Raw genomic sequence first — 21,473 nt, forward strand, 5'->3', positions numbered from 1 at the left:
ACAGAGCACAGCAGAAACTCCCTCGCTCATGCCATTCATCAGTCAATGACCAATTGATTCCACAGAACTGCCCAAACTTGTCCCTTCACACCAAGAGAAACTTCATATTCCAGATTTTTTCCCTGCTCTGTATTAGTAAAAATCCAATGACCTGGAGTATTTAACTGGACACTTAATAATGCTTCTTAGTAAAAACCAAAGTCTATTTCAAACACTTAGAGGGTACATGTGAGAATGAAGTAAATTCAGAATGATTTATCACAGGAAAAAACCCCTCAAGATGCTTGTAAAACATAATGTGGATAAAATTTAGGCAGACAGGCTCCAGCCTTTGCAGGAGCAGGCTCAGCCTACAGAGGCTACAGCACCAGCCGCATCTCGACATCCTGTGCAGTGGAGGTGTCTGTACCTCACTGCCCCAGTGAGAATCTCTGGAGGATCCACCACCACACTGCCGTCACTGCTTGGCGGCACCAAACCCCATCCTCACATAGAAAATGAATCAATGCTGGGATCGCTGTGGATAAGCCCTGAAAGCAGCAACAGGAAGCAAGGAAAGCCTAGGATGAAAGCCCACTAGACCAGCAGCAGTAAAATCTCTGCTCCAGGCTGAGAGGGAAAATGGCTCACACTTCTTATCTGAGGGGGTCTCTTGGGCATTGGCATGTGTAAACAACTGCTTCTGATAAGTTAATGCAACATTACAATCATAGATATGAAAACATACATGTTCACGTAAAAGTATTGTCCCAAGATTTTCTTTTCCATTTTGACTAAGGTTTTAAATAAACACATTAATCTCGTACAGTCAAATTAAATAACTCAACAGTGACATCAGTATGAGTCTGAGTGCTATTGTTGCTAGTGGGAGAATAGCCAAGACTATGTGTATGAAAGCAAAAGCCATGCTTTGCAGACCATGTGATGTAGTCTCAGATAAGTACTTGCACAATTTCCTACTGCGCTCCCCCCCAGTTTCTTCTAAAATCTTTTTCTCCCCAAATTCAACTGACACATAAAATATAAATGGTATTAAATAAACAGATTTCAAATAATATTATCTGAACATCCTAGTTTAATGTTATTAAATTACATAATACTGTATACTATTCAGCAGACTAAGTCCTGTGTTGCTACACTTAAGATTCTCCATTATGAAATACCTAGGCAGCCACTCTGCTCCAGGGCTGCAATGACAGGGATGTAAATTCACAATTTAATTTTAACAGTCTTTTAGAACTAAAGCAGTTGCTTCAGCTCCGTGCCTTTGGTAACAGGCAACGTGCCTACCCAACTGGAAACTTCCAACACTGAAATGTTTCAAAACCATGCTTGATGTATTTTCTGTGCCGATGATCCGGTGTGCTTCTTGATGTTCAACAATTTAGAGTGGCAGTGGGGAGGGAAGCGTTACAGTTTTGATCCATATCCCCACCACGTGTGTAAAGCCATACCATGATGGTAGTTCTGGTCTGATCACCTCTATCTCCCTCAGTGACAGCATGATGTGCTACCCTGAGTATGAGTCAGGCATCATTCAGGGTACATTCCTAACATGATTCCCTCTCCTCTGGGACTATAAGGAAGGCTTTATCTGTCTGTCAGCTAAGTGACTGGCCAACACTAAACATAGTCAGTCTTCCATGCCATAGATCTTTATTCCATCACCGAGTTTAGTCTAAGGTCTGAAGCTTGATTTAGGGAAGAGGCAGAAGACATATGGTATGTGAGCATGGACCTTTCGCTTCTGAAGGGCCTGCAGGAGAAGGTGGGACTGGAAATGCACTAGCTCAGTTCACTGGCTCCATTCCCCCTAAGCACAGGGTGCCTACCTTAGCTATGGCACAATAGTGGTGGGAAACTGGAACTTTATTACCTATAGCATGTTATTACCACAGCATCTGGAATAGCTTTGGTCTGTTACAGTAGCACACCTCCAAATCACTCTTGTGTGTAGTTCAAGAGTTAGCAGGGAACAGGGGTCACTCCTGATAAGCCTGCACAGAGCCACCCTGTTTGGGAGGTTGAGACAGCCATTGCATGGAAGTAAGCCTCAAGTCAAGGAACAGTATAAGGCAGGTTTTTCCTAATGTTTAATCTACACCTCCCCAGACACAGCTTCATACCATTCCCTCAGGCTGGGGGAATTTCCCTACCATAGGCACAGCAGGGAAATTGTACCAGTCTTTGTTACATTTCACCCTAAGTTTTCCGCAGAAGTCAAAAAGGAAAACTGCATGGATGCTAACAAAACCAGACTTAAAATACAACTGTATAAAAAGCAAAGGGTCCAGTCTCCCTCAAAAGCATATCTGTGCATGTGTGTGTAAGCACACGTGCATGCAGATTGTGTATGCTTTGGAATAAAGAGTCAACGTGCTGCCTCCACTGGAAGCGCTTGTCTGGGCTAACTGCGCCATGAGAGGCAGAGGCAGGGCTATCTGTCTCGAAAATGGCTGACATCAGTCTTGGTGTCACTGCAAAAGCTATGTAAGGCCACAGAAGGAGATTCCTCAGAGGGTTGTCTAGACATAAGCTGTGCAGTTCTTGGAGATGAATGCGGCTGGAAAATGGAGTAGTGCGACAATTATAGCTGGAGTCTGCCGCTCGGCGACTAAATCACAACAGAATTGGAAGGGAGAAAATAATTTCAGTCAATCAGTAAAGAGGAATGCTGTGAACATGCTCTTGGTTAGTTATTTTTACCTAGCACTGATTCAGTTACTTCTACCTACTATGAAAGAGAGAAGCATGCAAGTTTTCTTAAAGCTGAGTCTTGATATGTTTTCAAATGTGGCCAGATGGCAGCAGCCAGCACACACTCAGGGTTGGCAAAGAACCTCCTGGGTTTCATCAGCACTGCCATTCGCTTATGGGGATGTTCCACACATCAGAAGGGGAAAGGGCTTTAAAATAAATAAATAAATAAATAAATAAACTAACAGAAGTGCGTACAAATACTTGGGCCTCAAATGAGCGAGGAACCTCACCAATCTTGCTTTGGGCCTCATGCACAACCCTTTTTGGTTTTTTTGCAAGCACAGTAGCTCAGAGTTAGGCAGGAGAGTTTCACACGTGCACTCACTCTGGAAGAGCAGTGTGGAAGCACACACCTGAGCTGCACAGTCATGAGTAACCAGCTCATGGCTTGGGAACGGTGGCCACATGTTACTCTTGACACATGTAAATCATTTGAAGACTCATGTTCCACTCGTGGCACCCACAACATCATTTGGGATTCCCCGAGGCTTCTTGCTGTGCTTGGGACCTGCCAGGCAAGGGTGCTGTTATGAACCTATCTGAAACCACTGTCTTTCACACCCAAGAAAATACAGTGAATGAATTATTCATTACAATGTCACCTTCTTCTTCTTACTGACAACCACAGACCTGATAGCCAGCATTTTAATTACATGGGACATAAAGGAGGTTGGGTTGTTTGGGTTTTTTTTAATTAAGAAACTAAATTTCTTCTTGATTTGACCGTGATCTGCTTCAACTGGAAACAGCTGCAATGATATGAGGTAGAGTGCTCGGGATTTAAATATATCCATGTTTCACACAGCCCTGGCAACATCTTGTTGTTTATTCCTATAAACTTAAATGAATAATGCAAACTTGTCAAACTCATTTTCTTGAGTCTTTTCAAGTTTGTTCGGAAAACCCTTCTACAATGAACTTTACATGCAGGCATCAATATCAAATAGAAAATCCCACAGCACCTCATGCCTCTCCAACCACTCATCTACCCTGTGAAGCTTTCACCAGAACTCACTGCCCTCCAAATAAAGCAAGGACAAAATTTGATGCTAGTGCCTAAAAATCTGTGACATCCAAATCATTTCTCTGAACTTTGAATTTTGAGTGCAATTACTCAAATATTACCTCATCTGCTCCGCATCATTTAGCTTCTCTTGACAGGAATAACACATTCTCCTTTGATATAAAGAGGGAAAGATTCAGGTATATAAGCCGCACACCTTAGCACAGCTGCAGGCACTTCCATAGGCCAAACACTTGTGGAAATGTTTAAGATGCATAAATTCTGTCACGAAAGAAAATTAAGCACCAAGGTCACTTTTGGTATGCCCATGATGCCTGACTAGGAAGAAGGGATGTACCAACTCCCACAGTGGGACTACTCTGGGTGAGCACATTTACTGATGTTTCAACAAAGCTTCATTGGTGTGGCATAAGATGGGGAGAGCAGAAGGGCATGGACATGGTAACAGTTCACCCATGTGCAAAAGGCTGTTGCAGGCAGGATAGGGGCAATCTGTCTTTCATGTCCACTTGAGAAACAGGGAGAGCATATGAATAGAATAGATACATGTTAGGATAGCTGCTGCTGGAAGTCTGTGAGTGCATATTACACAGCTTGCTTCAAGAACAACTGTGTTGACCTTGGGGAGGAAGAAGAGACTGGAAAACCCCTTGAGATGAGCCCTTATGACCCTACATCCCCTACTATGACCAAGCAAAAGAGCCCCTCTCTTCAGGTGCAGCACTAGGCTAACGTGGCTATGCTGGCTTCGGCCCCTGGGCTACTTGCATCCAGCTGCTGAGGGTAAACCCAAACCAGAGGACTGGATGTTATCACTGATTTTTGCCTTCAAAAATCTCCCACAATATTTAAAGGTACCCCACAAAATTACCACAACCAATGTCTGTGCAAAAACATTAAACCAGACCACTTTATCACTATGATCTCTCTTTGACTGCACTTCCTTCCTTGATATTAATTCTTAAAGGAAACCAGTGACTGTGATGTTTATAAGGAGTGAACTGCACTGTGTTCCCTGGCTGGGCCACACTGAAGTTTCTAAGATCCAATTGCACAGGGACACATCCTCTTCTCTGCCTCACACCCTGCTCCCTGCAGGCAGAAGGAAGACTCATTCACCCAGCCCCTGTCTCACCCCTTCCTGTGGCTACCTTGCTCAGCCTCAGACCAGCAGCTCTGAGGAAGAGCCCCTCTCCCTGCTGCTTTCCACCAGCAGAACTGAAGGTTAAGGAGCACATATGCCATGGAGGAGCTCTGAGTGCGTATTTGTGGGAGAAGGCACGAGGCAGTGGGGTGATGGGGAGGCACATCAACCTGCTCTGGGAAGCCAAAATGTCTTCTCATGGCTCTGGTTATCCCCATTTTGTAGCCAGTCAGTCCTACATTCTCCACATACCCACCATTCCCAGAGAAACTGTAGCAAAGCCCATTGGTGTTTCTAAAAATGGAAAGGTTAGAAATGCCCAAAAAATAGAATTCCTGCTTTTAAAATAAAAGCTGACTCGTCTCTAATACAAAACATGCAGCCAAGTGCCTCCAGAACAAACACTTCACAAAGGAAGCAGGCGACTTGAAAAGAATTTCACCTTCAGTGCTGGCCTGAAGTTTATATCCACACTAATCAGATGCTGTAACCCTCATTATCAATCACTGGCATTCTTGGAGTCATTCCCAAATACCCATTTTAGGAAAAGGATTTCCTTAGAGTTAGATGTTAAGAACGTTGTGAACAAGGATACATCTAAAGAACAATTACTTCACCAAGGATGTGGCACTCCAGTCTGATGGAAACCGATTCTGGAAGTTTAGTGTTTTAAGTTGTTGAATATATTTTGGAGCTCTGGTTGTGAATTTATGGTACACACAGGGAAGAAGGGTAAAGCAAACACTCTCCTCATGTTGCAACGTAGCACATCCACCTACTTACAGGAGACCTGAGGGCCAGCTGAGTGAGCACCATGTCAAATACCTTCATTTCCTGAGAGAATACACGAAACTGGGAGGCTGGCTCCCACTGGCAGACCTGCAAGGTCTGATCCCAGCAATGAAACCTGGCGCCAGGTTCAATCCATGCAAGGACTACATCTCGTGTTTCTGAGATCTGCTGCCTAATTGTGCCAGGAATCTAATGCCACAAAGTCAGAAATAACCTATGGCACTGGGCATTAGCTGTGGAGTCTGTTGTCTCCAGCACCCCACACTTACGGGGCACCCTGAGGCAAGCTCCTGGTTGTAGCCTGGCAAAGACACTCCCTTGCGTAACACCCAAGGTCCCAGAGAGACACACATCAGGGAGGTCTGCCTGAAGTGTTACTTAGTTATGGTATTAACACAGCAGACATCTTTTGCTGGCCATTTAGCATTACACAGTTAGGCAAGTGAACTACAGATCATCAGATCATATAGATCATCAATAAAATACTCAAAAGGAAGAACTTCCAGAAGTGCTTCCCCTCTGACTGGCGCAGGCCTGGAGAGGGAGCAACAGTACTGCTGGTCACCCGGCTTTGCAGGTGAGACAGCCTGGCTAACTCCATACAGGGGGATAGGTTTCACACACAAAAGACTTTCCATATACATCATGTTAGCAGTTTTCCATGGAATTGCATTAGCATTTCATTGTGTTCAAACCATATCACATTCAAATCTGTTTTTCCTAAAAGGTTTTCATTGTACATCACTGTGGGAAATTGCTAATGCAATAAGATTGACATATAGGTTCTCCTGCATGAACATCCGCAGTAATCTGTGCTAATTGAGCTCTCAGTGGCTTGTGAAGCCCTGGGGGGGGGGGGGGAGGAAGGGTGGAGCATCCACAGGGTTTACATCTTGGAGAACTGCAACAAATAAAGAGTGTGGAAGACAGGTACGCACTAATATTAGTGTGCTTTATCCACATAAAGATCTGATTCAGTGGCAAGGATTGCCTTGGATGAGGGACCAATGCTCCCAAGCAACAGCACTGAGGCATTTTCTATGAAAAATATGTGGACATGCTTGGACTTTCTATGGAAGTTATTTCACAACGACAGGACTAAGAACAAAAGGAGCAAGAACTTGCCTATCTAGTTCCCTTCTGTGGGGGCAAAGGAGGAGATGGCTGGCTATTCCCACTGACTTCAGCTGAAGATGTGGGTGCTCAGATTCTCTAAACCAGAACACTTATGAGATTAAACAGTCTTCATATACCTATATTTGAGCCTGGGAGTGTAAAACCAGGGCTGGATTCTCTTCAGCATGTAAGATGACATGTCATGTTAACTACCAGCTTCGGAAAACACTGAGCAAAAGGCACAAATTGGGCCCTGAGTCTTTAAAAGAAAACATCACTCTTCTGTAAATCCATCTCAGGACTGCAAGGAATACCCCCTTTCTCCAGGGCTGCTTCTCCCCTCCTAGCACTCAGTTCTGCCCCATGCAGCCCCTACAGCCCAAGGGTCCCAAGGAGGCCACCACCAAGAAGCCTGAGGTGGTCCTATAGGACATGCAGCAGGGCAGGCATGGGAGTCACAAACTGAAGCCTCCCACAGGAATGAATTTTGGCTTCTCTGCTCTAGATGTCTCTGTGAAGGCCTCATGCCCTGTATGAAGTAATTCAAGATCTGCTGATGAGAGAGATAAATTAGATACCTCATATATGCTGCAGGGTAAGAAACTGCACATTGGTAGCAGAGTAATTTGACAGAGACAAGTAGGTTTGGATAGACAAGACCAGCAAGTAACCATAAGAGAGTCTTGAAAAGCCACATGAACTGCTTGTGCCTCCAGTCAGTTCTGCGTCTACTGGGTAGCGTGTGGGATCACCTCCTGCCACAGGCCTCTGGGTGAATGGCTTCCCCTCAGGTGCCTTGATTTCTGCATCTGTCTTACAGGCACCCTGACAGGGATGGCTTTGTAAAGCACTATGAACTCTCCTGAATGAGGAACGCTCCACAGGAATGTTTAAAAAAAAAAAAAAAGGATTTTTGTTAAGGAAAGGCACAGCAAGAAAACACACAAAAAAAGATTAAGTATTGTTGAAATGTATTGACCTCATCATCAGGGTTATTCATGTTATAAAGAAGTCTTCATTACGCGGAGTTTTGCTGTTTGCAGATGTCGCCTTCTGGAAAGAGTCTCTCCATTGCCAGCTCCTGCCTGCTGTTCTGCACAGCATGGCTGCCTGACCAAGCACACCACCAGACCGAACAAACACAGAACCACCGTTATCAAGAAATGGCCAATCTGCCTCCTACTGTAGCCAGGTAACAAGGGTGAAAGGAAGCCTGATGCAGAACAAACTCTAATGACCCGGGCGTCTGTTAATTTTCTTTCCTCTGTATTTCTCTCTTTTAATGGACAGACAGTGAGTTTGAGGCCAATAGTTCTAGGGAACTCTGGATGCAGGGAACATTTTCAAAGCCTATAAAAAGACCAGGCGTACAGATACTCCAGAAAAGGGGATGTTTCAGAAAGAAAAGCAAAAGATGCAGGATTTTGGCATGGGTCATGCTAACTGGGAGCAGAATGTAGGTGGGAGAAAAGAGCTTGTTGGGAAACTGGAGGTTGCAGTATCAAGCTGGAAGGCTGCCATAGTGTGGGACTAATGCTTTGGCACCTGCGAACAAAAGGAAGGAGGAACGTAAGAAGCAACATGAAGAAAAAGCATCAAGAGGTATCTGGAAGTATCAAGACCTATGAGAAACAGAAAAGGCAAAGATGATGCTAAGTTTGGCAGAAGGGAGGATGGCGTTGCTACTGACAAGGAAAAAGAGTGTAAAGGAAACAAGTTCTAGAGAAGGATGTGGGAAAGATAAGGCATTGCTCCGCCCAATCAGAAACACACCTCAATCTTAATGCTGTCTCAGAAAAACAGAAATCGTCAGATTTTCTTCTTTTTTTTTTTCTTGTGTTTTTTTTTTTATGTAGGAGTGACTGCATAAACCGGGAAATCTCTGCTCTATGTCCACCTCCACCGCGTCCTTGATGTGCCCTTGTCCAGAGGAGCCTAACTTCAAAGTGAACTGCTCAACCTGCCATCTGTCTAAGATGTTGCAACAGTTCCTGAAGAAACCTGCAAGTGGTCCTGTAGAACAATCTGTCTAAAAATCACACGCATCTGCACAACATTTGGGCAGATAATGTTTCACCTGCTTTGATTTAAATGCGAACATGTATTAGTCAGGATCTCAGTCTGGGCTCTGATCCCACAATCTATTAGATCCACTCATCTGCAAAAGCACAGCAAGGTTTTTAGCTGCGCTAATAAACACACAGGACCCAAGACTCTTTAAGTCACCTGTCTGTCTGTAAAATTCCCACAGTATTAACCATTCAAACATTACAGACAAAATATAAGACGGGAAATAATTTGGGATATTTTTTTAAAATTAATTTTATTGTACTCTATTCAGAGTCTAATGCTTCCTTACAACCAGTGTTCTTGAAGACAGTAATAGGGCTGCAATGATTATTTCAAATTGTCATTGTTATTGCTATCTTTTGGTATTCATGTACAATAACACTAATGATTCTTTATACATGCCTGTAGCAGGAAATCTGGCAGTCTAAGAGAACAACCTTTCCTATGTATGTTTTTGCTGTGTTGTTTTCAGTTAAAATATTTATGATGGGTTGTTTTTTTTCCTTCCCTGTAATTATTATTTGCAAAGGGTATATTGTACAGCAAATGGAATATCTGTACACTTTCACTGTATTTTTTGCAGCAGACAAATTTCCTAGAGCATATATATATTTGTCTTCTGGCTCCCTTTATTCTTTAAAGTTTCTTTCAAAGGGGTGCCTAGTACTGCTGATGCTGGAATTACTGTTAGTCAGTATCAGCACTGGTGATAAACTCTAGGTAGTGTTCTGGTTAGAGGTCACTCGTAATTAGTAGTCATTGTCCTTTGAATTTAACAATGGAAAAATAAAACTTTATAGCAACAGATTAGCCTGGCCATCAAAATTACAGCACTTTAGCATTCAGGAGAGAAGATTACATGACACACTATCTCCCAGATTGATAACAGCAGATAACTAAGGATTCACATGTGAGATGCAGAAAGTCTGTAAAAGAATAAAAGGAGAGAAAGGAGGATTAACTGTCCAGATGTTATGTGATTATAATGAGACTTCTACACTCCTGTTTTAGTGAGCTGGGTCTCCTCTTGTACCCACTGAAGGCAAGGTGGGACACTATACTACAAGTTTCTGTGAGAGTAGCTTTCAAACCCGAGGTGCTACCCAGTTGCTCTACACACATCCCCAACTTCTGCAGATATCTGGCACATGTGTGCACGACTCTTAGTCTTGGGCAAGTGTGTTAATAAAATACTAATACTCAACTTCTTCACAAAGTTGTGTAGTTGACAGCTTTGTGCATATTTGTTTCATATTCATTCTATCTCCACCTCATATCAATTTAAAAATCTTGATATCGATGCGATACATAAATTGGTAAATCTTCCAATTTGTGTATATCATATGGATACGATAAGGATTCATGACAAAATAGACTTGACCCTTACTCTAGTCATTTTTGCAGAATTACCGTTTATCAGCTTATGTAAAAGTTAACCAAGTCAAGAAAAAAAAGTTTCTAATTCCATTACAAACAACAGGCAGGAATGGGAACCAGTGCCAAACTCAGTAAATACATGATATCCTTGATACAATTGACTTTAAATGTATTTTTGGGCATGTTTATTTTAGCTACTAAGTCAAATTAACTCAATATTTAAAAAACCAACAAACAAATCACAAACCTCCCCAGCCTCTGCTTTAAAATCCAACAGGAAGCAAAGATGAACCAGCCAGACACTGGTACTTATCAAATCTGAAAGAAAGGAGTTGTCTGGCTAGATTAAAACGGATGAGGTTTGTTTGAGTGATGACATTTGTCCTTCCATTGCTGAGGGGAAGAATTTTGCAGCGTTTTCTTCAGCTTATACTCCCGAAGACGAGAGGATTAGTCCTACTACACAAATATTTGCACGTAAAGAGAGGCACACTTTCACACCTCAGAGATAGAGAGTACTGAAAGTTGCATTATCTGCAGTGTCCTTCCCAAACCACTACCAACTTGAATACATTCCCGAGCGGTGCACATCATTTCTCACTTCTGCCAAGGGAGAATTCATTCACTGAATAGTTGATCGTTTGAGGCTGAAATTTTTTTCACTAGTTTATAAAATGCAAGTAATTAACAGTGCACGCGCATGTGTGTGTGTGTGCACGCACGTCCATGTGTGATTTATTTTCATTCCCACTAATGCCTCTTTTAAAACCAGACCTGGCTAGCATCAAATAAATTTACCCATAAAATCAAAGTTACCACACAATATCCGAATTGTTCCAAATGAGCCAAACTCCGAATTCCCTCCACTTAGAGCTGCCTGGGCATAGAGATAAAATTACAATGATTTATAATTTGCCATATCGAGGGCTATTGTTTTTGGAAATGTTGGGTTTGAACTTAAGAGCCAAATAATAACGTTTGAACTTAAGAACCAAAAAAACCCAAAGAACACAACAACAAAACAATCAGAGTCACCGTTCGTAGCTGGAATAAAAACCCCAAATCCCAGTAATTCTGCTCCGTTTTGCCTGGGAGCGTGTCCAGGAGTGGGATTTCTTGAACAGAATATAACCTCTAAAAGGAAAAGTATTTCCAAACGTGTCATGTGGGGCTCTGTTGTTTCTTTTCTTTTATTCCCTCTCCTACTTAAACGAGGAGGAAAGAAACCCTGACAGCGGGAAGACTTGTCAGCGTTTAGCCATCCATAAAAATGTTTTTCCCCGCGCTCCTCCTTTCGCTCGCCGCCCTGGCGTCGGTCTGTCTCATCTCGCTGCTCCGCGGCCCCAGCCCCCGCCCGCACAGCGCCCCAGCCCAGCGGGGCCGGGGGCCGCCAACCGGGGGGACACGCGGGGGCAGCCCCGGCGCGAAAGTTTGGGGCGCGACGGCGCGGGACTTCCTCCGTCCCCCACCGTCCACCCCTCCGCCCTTCCCGACGCGGCGGAGCCCCGCTCTTACCTGCCAGCGGCACCGGGCTGGGGTCTCGGCGCCCGCGGGCGGGAGCGGGGCTGCGAGCTGCGCGGCGGTCGCGGAGCCAGGGCGCAGCGGCAGCGCAGCAGCAGCAGCAAGCCCGGCCGGCGTCAGTCAGGCGGAGCCGCCCAGGCTGTATTAGTGCGCCGGGCTGGACCGCGGCCAGCAGCGCGCGCCGCCGCCCGCCCCTGCGCCCCCCCGCCCGCCGCCCCCGCACACAACTCACAACGGCACCACAGCCCACCCAGGCACATCACACACGCCACATTTCACACGTGTTGCACGCTCGCACACGCTCACAGCAGTTACACACTCGACGCACACACAGTTAGCACACTCACACACACGCTCGCACGACCGCGCACCTCCCGGCACACGCCACCCACCGCACCGCCGCCCCACTCCCCCGCTCACCGTCCGCAGAACGCCGAGTTTCTGCCCCTCCGGCGCACGGGCACACGGACACCCCTCTGACAGAGTCACCGCAAGGCACAACCATACGCCCCCCTTGCGCGGAAACCCGCCCTTCACACCACAGCACACAACACCACCCCCATTACACTTCCACTCCCCCCAGTCCAGCGCCGCCGCGGGACGCAAGCCCCCTGAGGCGCGGTTCATGTTGCCGGCCCCGGCGCTCCGCGCTGAGCGGGCACTCCGGTCCCTGCCCTGCCGGGCTGTTGCGGGGGCGGCGCCGCGTTTGTGTGCGGCCGCCGGGTCTCCCCGGCAGACCTCCGCTCAGTGCCCGCAGCCGGGGCCCCTTTTTTTTTCCACCCCCCCTTTTTTTGGGGGGGCCTTTTTTTTTCGGGGGGGCCCAAAAGGGGGCCCTCCGAGCCCCCGAGGATGGACACAGCGGCCAAGCGGGGTGTGGGGCATCTTCTCCGTCCTGCGCCGCAGTGGGTGCTGCTGAGGACCCCGGCCTCTGAGGATAGGGACAAACCCCGGCTGTGGGGAGAAACTTGGACAATGTCACTCTGGAGCGGTTGGACAGCACAGCTGCAGAGGGGTTTGGAGGCGAGGCTGCACCTTTCCACACCGACTGTACAGGGATTCCATCATTGCACAGGACTGGTCAGAAAACAGCAAACTGCAACCGGCACTGGGGAGCAGATGAATTTTCTGCTCCAGAGATTACCTATTAAGCCCTCATATTACTTAGGAGTAACCATGTAGCATATTGTATTAGCTGTAATAAGGAAGGGCTGAAAGAGAAATATCAGCGAAGTCAAGTGGCTTCAAGGACACTACACATAAAAGCTACTTGTGGAATTGGGGCTCCAGGCAGTGCTAGGAACAGGCACCAGCTGAACCCGGCCGTGGCTGCACCGAGGGGTTTCAGTTAAATGGCGCTGAGCCTTTTGAGGTCGATCAATAAATATGATTAAAGATACAATCCTGCTGACATTTTCACCAAAATTTTTTTACATTGTAAACGTGACAGCAAAGCTAATATTGTTTGAGTAGACATCAAAAAGCCACAATGGAATTACAGCTCCACAGCACAAATTTATCGAAGCATGCGTGCCTGAAGGTTGTGGTGCAATAAGGAGATATACAATGTGATGCCCCAAAATGTCTTTCTTTCCCACTTTGGCCTGAAACATCTTAAAATACCAGCAGCTTTCCCACTGCTGTTTGGCTTCTACAGGAGACTTTTCGACAGATGAGTGGCAGAAGAGATGTTGTTATTTATAAATCACTGTAAACATTAATAAAGTGCTGGTCACACATTCTAACTCGGCATGATTTCAGATTTTATATCCATAATGATGTTTATTTTTAACTGAAGACATCACACTGTAAACGCTACACACACAGACAGTTGGGGTTGCTTGGCTGAGGTGTGGTGTGTAACTTAATGAGGCATGGCTCTTGATCATGAATCTGAGGGCCCTCACTGCTGGGTCTCACTGCATCTTTTCAGGTGTTGAAAACACCAGTTTCTCATGCCTCTGCTCACAGTTGCTGTTACCAACAAAGGGATGGCAGGACAAGGTGGGTCTGTACCCATTGCCGCTCTGGTGCAGAGCCTGCTGTGCTATCTCCCGTCCATCTTCATTGGCAGTGTTCATTAAAATGCCAGTACTTCTACTGGAGCAATCCCAGCCGGTGGGGGATAGCAGCAGAGCCGCTGTTGAGATTGATCGATCAGTTCCTAAAGCTTTACTTTGATTGAAGCTTCCCGTTAAATAGGCAAAAACTATTCATGAAATGACTGAATTGCATTCATATTTGTGTGGTGCTAATTTTAACTGTGCCGTTATGAAAAAAGTCTAGCTAACAGAGATTAGATGGGTATATATACTACTACAGTTTGATATACTATAGATTATAGAGCAGGCAGCAATTTTTTTGCATACAGTTGTACTTCAGATCATGTGGCATTTGCACATAGAAGTTTTATTATGATAGCTGAATACTTGCTGGTGTAACCTCTGATCTGATAAACCCTTTGAACTATGTGTCTTCTCAGGAGCAGGGCTGAAATATCCCACATCTCCTTCCCCCTCTTTCCACACACACTTTCAGACCCATTCCTCATTCCAAATCTTCAGCATGGCTTTCAAAGCCTATGTCCGCTTTATAAGGCTCTGCTCCTCCTGCCAGGGTGACTCATCACCTGTCCCTCCTCTGCACCGCCTAGGGTCTGCTAATTCCATTTCTCATTTGCTGTTATCCCTCTTGAGTGCCTCATTTCCCATCCTGCCCCTTGTAAATGCTTTCCCTTCATCTGCACATGATCTAACTTATCTTCTCAAATCCTGTCCTGTAAAACATGGACCAACCTTCTTTAATCATAAACAAATCCTGATATGAGGGTATCCTCCTTATTTTGGTCTGTATTTTGTCTTTTTTTGCTGGATAGCTATGTAAAGAAAATCAAATAAAAGGTTAAGTAGAAAATAGTAAAGATTGGATGTAGCTGTAAAAGAGAAGGAAGCATTCTAATTCCTTTTAGCATTAAAATTGTGTAAAACACATAGAATAACATGAATTTTCCACTCGGAGAGAACTGCAAGTTCCTAAGAGTTGTAAGTCCATTGACTCTGTATGTACTGCTCCAGAGCTCCGCTGAAGTACTGGCACTGTCCTCCACCTAACAAGAAATAGCTGTTAAAACAGCAATGTCATGTGCTGTGTGATGGAGATAGCTCAAACAGCTCCAAGTGTGCTGGTGCAGGCACTAGAAGACTTCTAGCCACAGTATCATGGATTTTCTGCGTGAGTTACATTTTCCTCAAGGGCTTTCTCGAGGCGAAGACACAGCAGGCACTTGCCTCTGGCAGCAGATTTTTGAGAACAGCAACATAGCTGTGGTTCTGTTGCCCGCTTTGCCTGTGCCAGAGCCCTGGAAAGTGAGGGCTGTTCCTGTATTGCAGGGTGGAGTCAGACATGCAGGGCAGCGTGGCCAAGAAGAAGCTGACTATTCAAGCAGCAGCAATCACCATCTCACTCCTTCAGTGGGTGCTTGAACAATGAGCCCGAGCCCTTCCAGGATGCCTAGCTCCACACTTTTAGCTCCCCTTTCCAGGACAGGACTGGGCCAGTCCCAGCCCCTCACCCTCGGGGTTGACTAAGTTTGATGTCTCTTGTGCTGTCTAGAAGCTTGGAGCTTGCTCAGTTTACCCTGCTTCTTATTCACAGACAGTTTGGTTATCTCAGTATCCTAACTAATGTCCAGCCAGTTTGGACACATCTGTATCAGGTTTAAAGATAAACACTTGAACCATCAGGAAGTCTTCTGTCGCACCTCTTTTCCAGCACTGGCAGGATGAAACATTTGCTCTTTACAAACATATTTCATGCTCCTCGCGTCAATTTTCCTGCATGTTTGTGGCTTAAGATGATAATTCTCAGAAGAAAAGCAGGTGGAAAAAGCAGCTGCAATCTTGTGCAACATATTGGTGAATGAGGCATTGCAGAGATTGTGCTGGGCAGCTGAGTTCTCTGTTCCGTCACAGCAAAGGCATTACAATTGCTCATCTTACTGCTCTTTGCTTCAGACTCTAAAAGTGAAGCTATAAATCCAGAGAGACAGAAGAAGGAGGTAGGCAGGCAGGTTTGGAGATCTGTGCCTAAAGGGAGAGAAGGGAAAAAGAGAATCATCAGTAGAGTGGATGGGTAACAGGGATCACCTGAGAAGACTGTAAAACAGTAGTTCAGAAATACTGGGAGACACAGAGGTGACCAGGCTGAGTGGCTTCATGTACTGCCACCAGGGTGTGGATTCTGACCCTTTTAGGTCAGATGACCAGTAAGATCTAAAATCTATCATTTAGCCTCATGGCACTTTTCATGTGGAGTTGAAAGAGGTGTCAAGAAGTGAAAGAGCATACTCTGATATGGACAAATGAACTTAAAGCAGTCTTGATAACTTTGAATTACTAGCCGAAAAAGACTCAGGAAAACATTTGCCCAGGTTACTATAGTTTTCAGAAGTGGAAAAGAATTACTGTTCCTACCCATAACAGTAATTGAGCTAAAGATTTTTGTTAATGCGTGTATGTAAGTACCTGCTGAAGCAGTTGAATAAGAATGAAATCATATTATTTGTGATTAAAGATTTTGGGGGCAAATTCTGCTCTGAGCTAAAACCCCATAAATTTTAAGGCATTCCAGTGAAATTTGTCACCATTGTATTATACCAAAGCTCTATAGACTCCCTTGGTTTTTTTCCTTTTCTTTGATTCATGTACAAAGGCTTGGCTTTAATTCACCAAAATTTTTAATGCATTGAGATCCAGCTACCTGTCTTGTTATTCTTTCTGTTTGTTTTCTGCTGCAGAGAATAAGACTCAAGATGCTCAGAATGGTATGATGGTTGAGATGCCTTTTTACTCCAAGAGATGTAGCTTAACCCCATACTAGCTGAGTTTAGTCTGAAGAATAAGAACTTCCAGTTGATAAGAGTCTGTTACTTCCTCCTCAAAACTATGAGACCATGTGAGGAAGAGGACAGACACAATCTACTTTTGTACTTCTTGTTCCTTTTGCATAGCAATGTTGATGACTTAATAAACCTTGGAAGGTAAATTCCAGAAGGATTCTATTTCCACCCTTTTTAGCCAGCACTGGCTGAAATGTGTAATAAATCACTTCCCTGGTGTTTTCTTCACCTGGATGAAATATTTATGTGCCTCTGGCTCAGCTGGCACTGGCTCAAGAACCACTGTAATCCCCTGCCTTCACTTCACCTTCTGAACTTCACACCTAATGCTGGGAAGAATCAGATGAATTATCAGCCATTTTATGTAACTCCACTCTTTATCTTATAATGTGAGCAGTTTTCTTGTTGTTGATGATTTGCTTGGATGAAAAGAAACAGTATGGAAAAAATAGTATGTAAAGATTCATAAATGGTAAGAATGAACCACTGTCCTCTGACTTCCCATACATTCAGAGGTCCCACGATTTCACTGAACTGTGGCATCAAAGCCAGCAGCTATGGTTGAGCTAGAGCAAATCTTCTGGATAAAGAGATTTTGAAATCTTTAGTGATGGAAAATCCATTACAAGCCCTGCTAAGTTGTTCTATGGTTAGGCTTATCCTTGGTTGTGAAGAAAAATGGCTTTATCTGCTCTGAATTTTTCTAGCTTCAGCTACTAGCAGTTTGATCTTGTGTCTTTACACATGAGATTGAGAGTTCATTATTACATGTCTGTTCCTTTACAGCCCATGCTTGTGCTACCTTTTCCTTCATACACTCGGCAATGACTATTAAGTATCAGGTGATTAAACCATCCTAAGAGTTACTGGGCTCTTCTTTGAGCCCTTTCCAAATTCTTAACATCTTTTTGAATTGTGGACATCAAGAACTCAGGCTTCTCCAGCTCTACCAGACATCAGGGGACATACACAGAGCACAATAAACTTTGTTAAACTTGTATGTCTTTGTTTCAACGTATAGAGATCACATCAGCATTTAATAATTTTGGCTCATGCTGAGAAGCCCAAGATTTATTCAGATTCCAGGTTAGACTCCCCATCTTCTCATACGTTGACCTGCAAACATTCTTCACTCCCTCATGTCACCTTACTTTGAGTGTGCAGAAACATCTGCTGTTTTCTTGTGCCAGGCTTACAAGGAAATACTAGAGTAACTTCCCTATGGGAAGAAACTCTCCCTCTGAAGAGCAGATTAAACAAAAATCTATCAGAACAGCTGGTCCTTCCTTGGAAATGGGGAGGGATGGAGTGACCTTGAAGACCTCACCTGCCCTATTGATAATCTAACTACATAATCCCTTTAATTTTTTTCTCTTCCCTTTTCAACAATGCCATACTTTAAGTCATTGGCAAAGTTCTCAGTAACAACTTCATGGATTGTTTTGCGTCATTGTTAAAAACATAGTTAAATACTGTTGGGTCAAGAAATTATCTCTTTGAAACCTCGTTAAAAACCCATCAAGCTGATAAAATTTTCCTCATTTATGGTGACATTTTCAGACCTAGGAACTAGTCAGTTTTTAATCAATGTAGAATAATGCAAATTCAATACAGCTTACATTAATTTCCTAATTAAAATGTCAGGTAGCGCGAAGCTGAATACCTCTGAAAGGTATGTAGTATCAAACTCATTTCCTTTACCAGCTAATCTTTTAATTCAGTTTTAATTTCACCAGATGTATTTGTTGAGTGGTGGTACTTATGTTATCCTCCCTTAATTCTGTAGTTGCTATGACCTGTGTTAACTGTTCCAGTGTTTTCCCTGGAATTGCTTTTAGCTCTGAAAGACCTCTAATCATACCGCCTATTCCATATATCTGAAAATGCTGATATAATATTAACCATCTTCCCCTTTGACGTACCTAGCCTTTCAAAATCTGTTGAAGTAACCTGTGTTGGTCAGAGAGCTCCTTATTGCTCATATTTAAAATTCTTGAGAGCAGGGTGTCAGGACTCGACGATTTCAAAATGTCTTAAGTTAGGATTTGCTTTTTAACATCATATTTGGTTATTGTTAAAATAGAAAATATGTTGCTATATTGCAGTATAAGTAATTTATAATTTAACCTTTTTTCTTTTCCAGATACTTTTTGAAATCTTTCCTTTATTATACTCAGTTCTATCATTTCCACCTAGTACTGATACAAATAACTGTTTGAATTACTTTAACTTCTGGAGTGCTTAACTCCTTTCTTACTGTTACTTCTTCTAGCCAGGGATTTGTCCTCCTCTTTTTTCCATTATGATTTTTTTTCGTAAAATCTCTATTACTTTGTTATCTGCCATGTTTTATAGAATATATTTGTATTTGTACTTGTTCTGAGTCCTTCTGTTCTCTGTTAACCGGAATAGCCTCCGTTCTCAGTTGGATTGTAGTTTTGAAAGCATCCCCCTAGAATGTTTTAGCAGTTCCTAATTATTATTCCCTTTTCTATTTATTTGCTTTCTTTTCAGCTGATTTAGCTTTTAACTGTTTTCAGCTTTGTGAGACTGAATGGCTGGGTTTTTTTGTGGAGGGTTTTTTTTATTATTTCCAAGAACATGTATAGCTGTCTGAACTGTCTTCTGGTCACACATCACAAATATGATCAAGTCACAATGCCTTGGACTTAAGCAATCTTTATAATTTAGTGACAGATTTCTCTACCAACCAAGACTAACTCTAACACATGTTCCTTTCATGTTAGATGTTGAATTTTTGAGGCCAGGGAAGCCTTCCTTAGTGAGGAGAACTTTTCACAAGAAACTATTAACCTGATAGGATATCATTCCTGACCCTTCCTGGAAGTAGATTTAAAGTGAGTCTGTGAAGAGATTATTCTCTTGGCCGTGTTGGCAATGAAGAAGAGGTACGAAGAAGGTAAGCAGGTTTTGGAAGTATTGAGTGGGGTCATCTTGATGTGCTAATTTTGGTTCTGGTGTGTCTTCTTCCATTTGAAACTCAGCTTAAGTTCCATTGCTCTCTACAAGCACCTGAAAGGAGGCTGTAGCAGGGTTGGCCTCTTCTCTCAGGAAACTAGTGACAGGATGGGGGAATGGCCTCACCTTGCACGAGGAGAGGTTCAGGTTGGATATTAGAAAAAAAATTTTTCACTGATAGAGTGGCTAGCCATTGGAACACGTTCCCCAGGAAGTGGTGGAGTCACCATCCCTGGAAGTGTTCAAAAACCAAGAAGACGTGGCACTTTTTGATATGGTCTAGTGGGCATGGTGGTATTCAGTTGAAGGTTAGATTTGGTGATCTTAAAGGTGTTTTCCAACCTTATTGATTCTATGATCTCAGAATCATGGTCTATTAAGGACATGAAGCTGTTGGAGTAAGTCCAGAGGAGGACTCTGAAGAAGATCAGAATGCTGGAGTACCTTGCCTGTGAAGATAGGCTGAGAGAGCTGGAGTTGTTCAGCCTGTAGAAGAGAAGTCTCTGGGCAGACCTTAGAGCAACCTTCCAGTACCTAAAGGGTCCCTTCAAGAAAGCTGGAAGGGAGGAAGACTTTTTGAAGGACATGAAGTGATAGGACAAGGAATAGCTGTAAACGGACAGAGCATAGGTTTAGACTAGATATTAGGAAGAAATTCTTTACTGTGAGGGTGGTGAGACACTGGAACAGGTTGCTCAGAGAAGCTGTGGATGCCCCATCCCTGGAAGCGTTCAAGGCCTGATTGGATGGGGCTCTGAGCAACCTGGTCTAGTGGAAGGTATCCCTACTTATGGCAGGGGCTTTGAAACTAGATGATCTTTAATGTCCCTTTCATCACAAACCATTCTGGTATTCTATGATGTACAGAAGTCTGGGGCAAAACAGAAACAAAATACTTTTGTCTTTACAATGTCAAGGTATGGAGTTATAGAAGCATTACCTTAGCCACCTGTGCAACCATATCTCTCACCATGTTTTGTCTTTTTCTGTCATAGTGCAGCAGTAATCCCTAAAATGCTCTCGTGTGTTCTGTTAATTTAGAAAGTATGGTTATTTGGATTTTCACATGCTTATATGGTTTCTTAATATTATTGCTGTAGAAAGGGAAAAGAATGGTCACAACAACAACAGGCCAGTAATTCCCCCCCTCCTTTTTTTCATGGATTTACAAGCTCATTAACAAATGTCTCAAAACAGAGACTGTAAAGATGTGTATCACTTTCTGAGAAAGCTCATCTTGACCTTCCCTCTCCAGATGGAAACATGAAAAGATGTTCGCAATTAATGTCAATGGCAAACATCTCCTTAATAATATTTTATTTTAAAACACTCCCACGGTTTAAACAAAGACTGTATGTGTGCCTGCCAGGGGAGAAAAGAAGACATCTTTATAAACTAGACTATTTAAAACTCAAAATATAAAAAGAGGAAAAAACCCTCAGTGATATCTGGCAGACAAAAACATTGTACTGATAAGCACAGCTTATTTGTTCAGTGTTGGCATTAAAGCTGGATGCAGTGAGAAGGGAAAGTGCCATTTGTGTTAAAAAACTCAATATATTTTAATTAAAACTTGATTTATATGGATTGGATTTATCTGTATTTTCATTATCTGGCAGAAGTAAAAAGAACCCCATAAAGTTATAGTTGCTTCAAGCAATAGGGGTCAAGCAATGCATCATTTTACCATCTTTTCGCTTTAACACAAGTTAGGTACTGACTGAATATTTTGCTTAGGAGTTCCAAAAAGGAGACCACTGCACTCCAATCCACTTCTTGCAAATATGTTAACAGCA

Source organism: Manacus vitellinus, unplaced genomic scaffold (assembly GCF_001715985.3).
Source record: "Manacus vitellinus isolate BGI_N305 unplaced genomic scaffold, ASM171598v3 scaffold_2_pilon, whole genome shotgun sequence".
Lineage (NCBI taxonomy): Eukaryota > Metazoa > Chordata > Aves > Passeriformes > Pipridae > Manacus > Manacus vitellinus.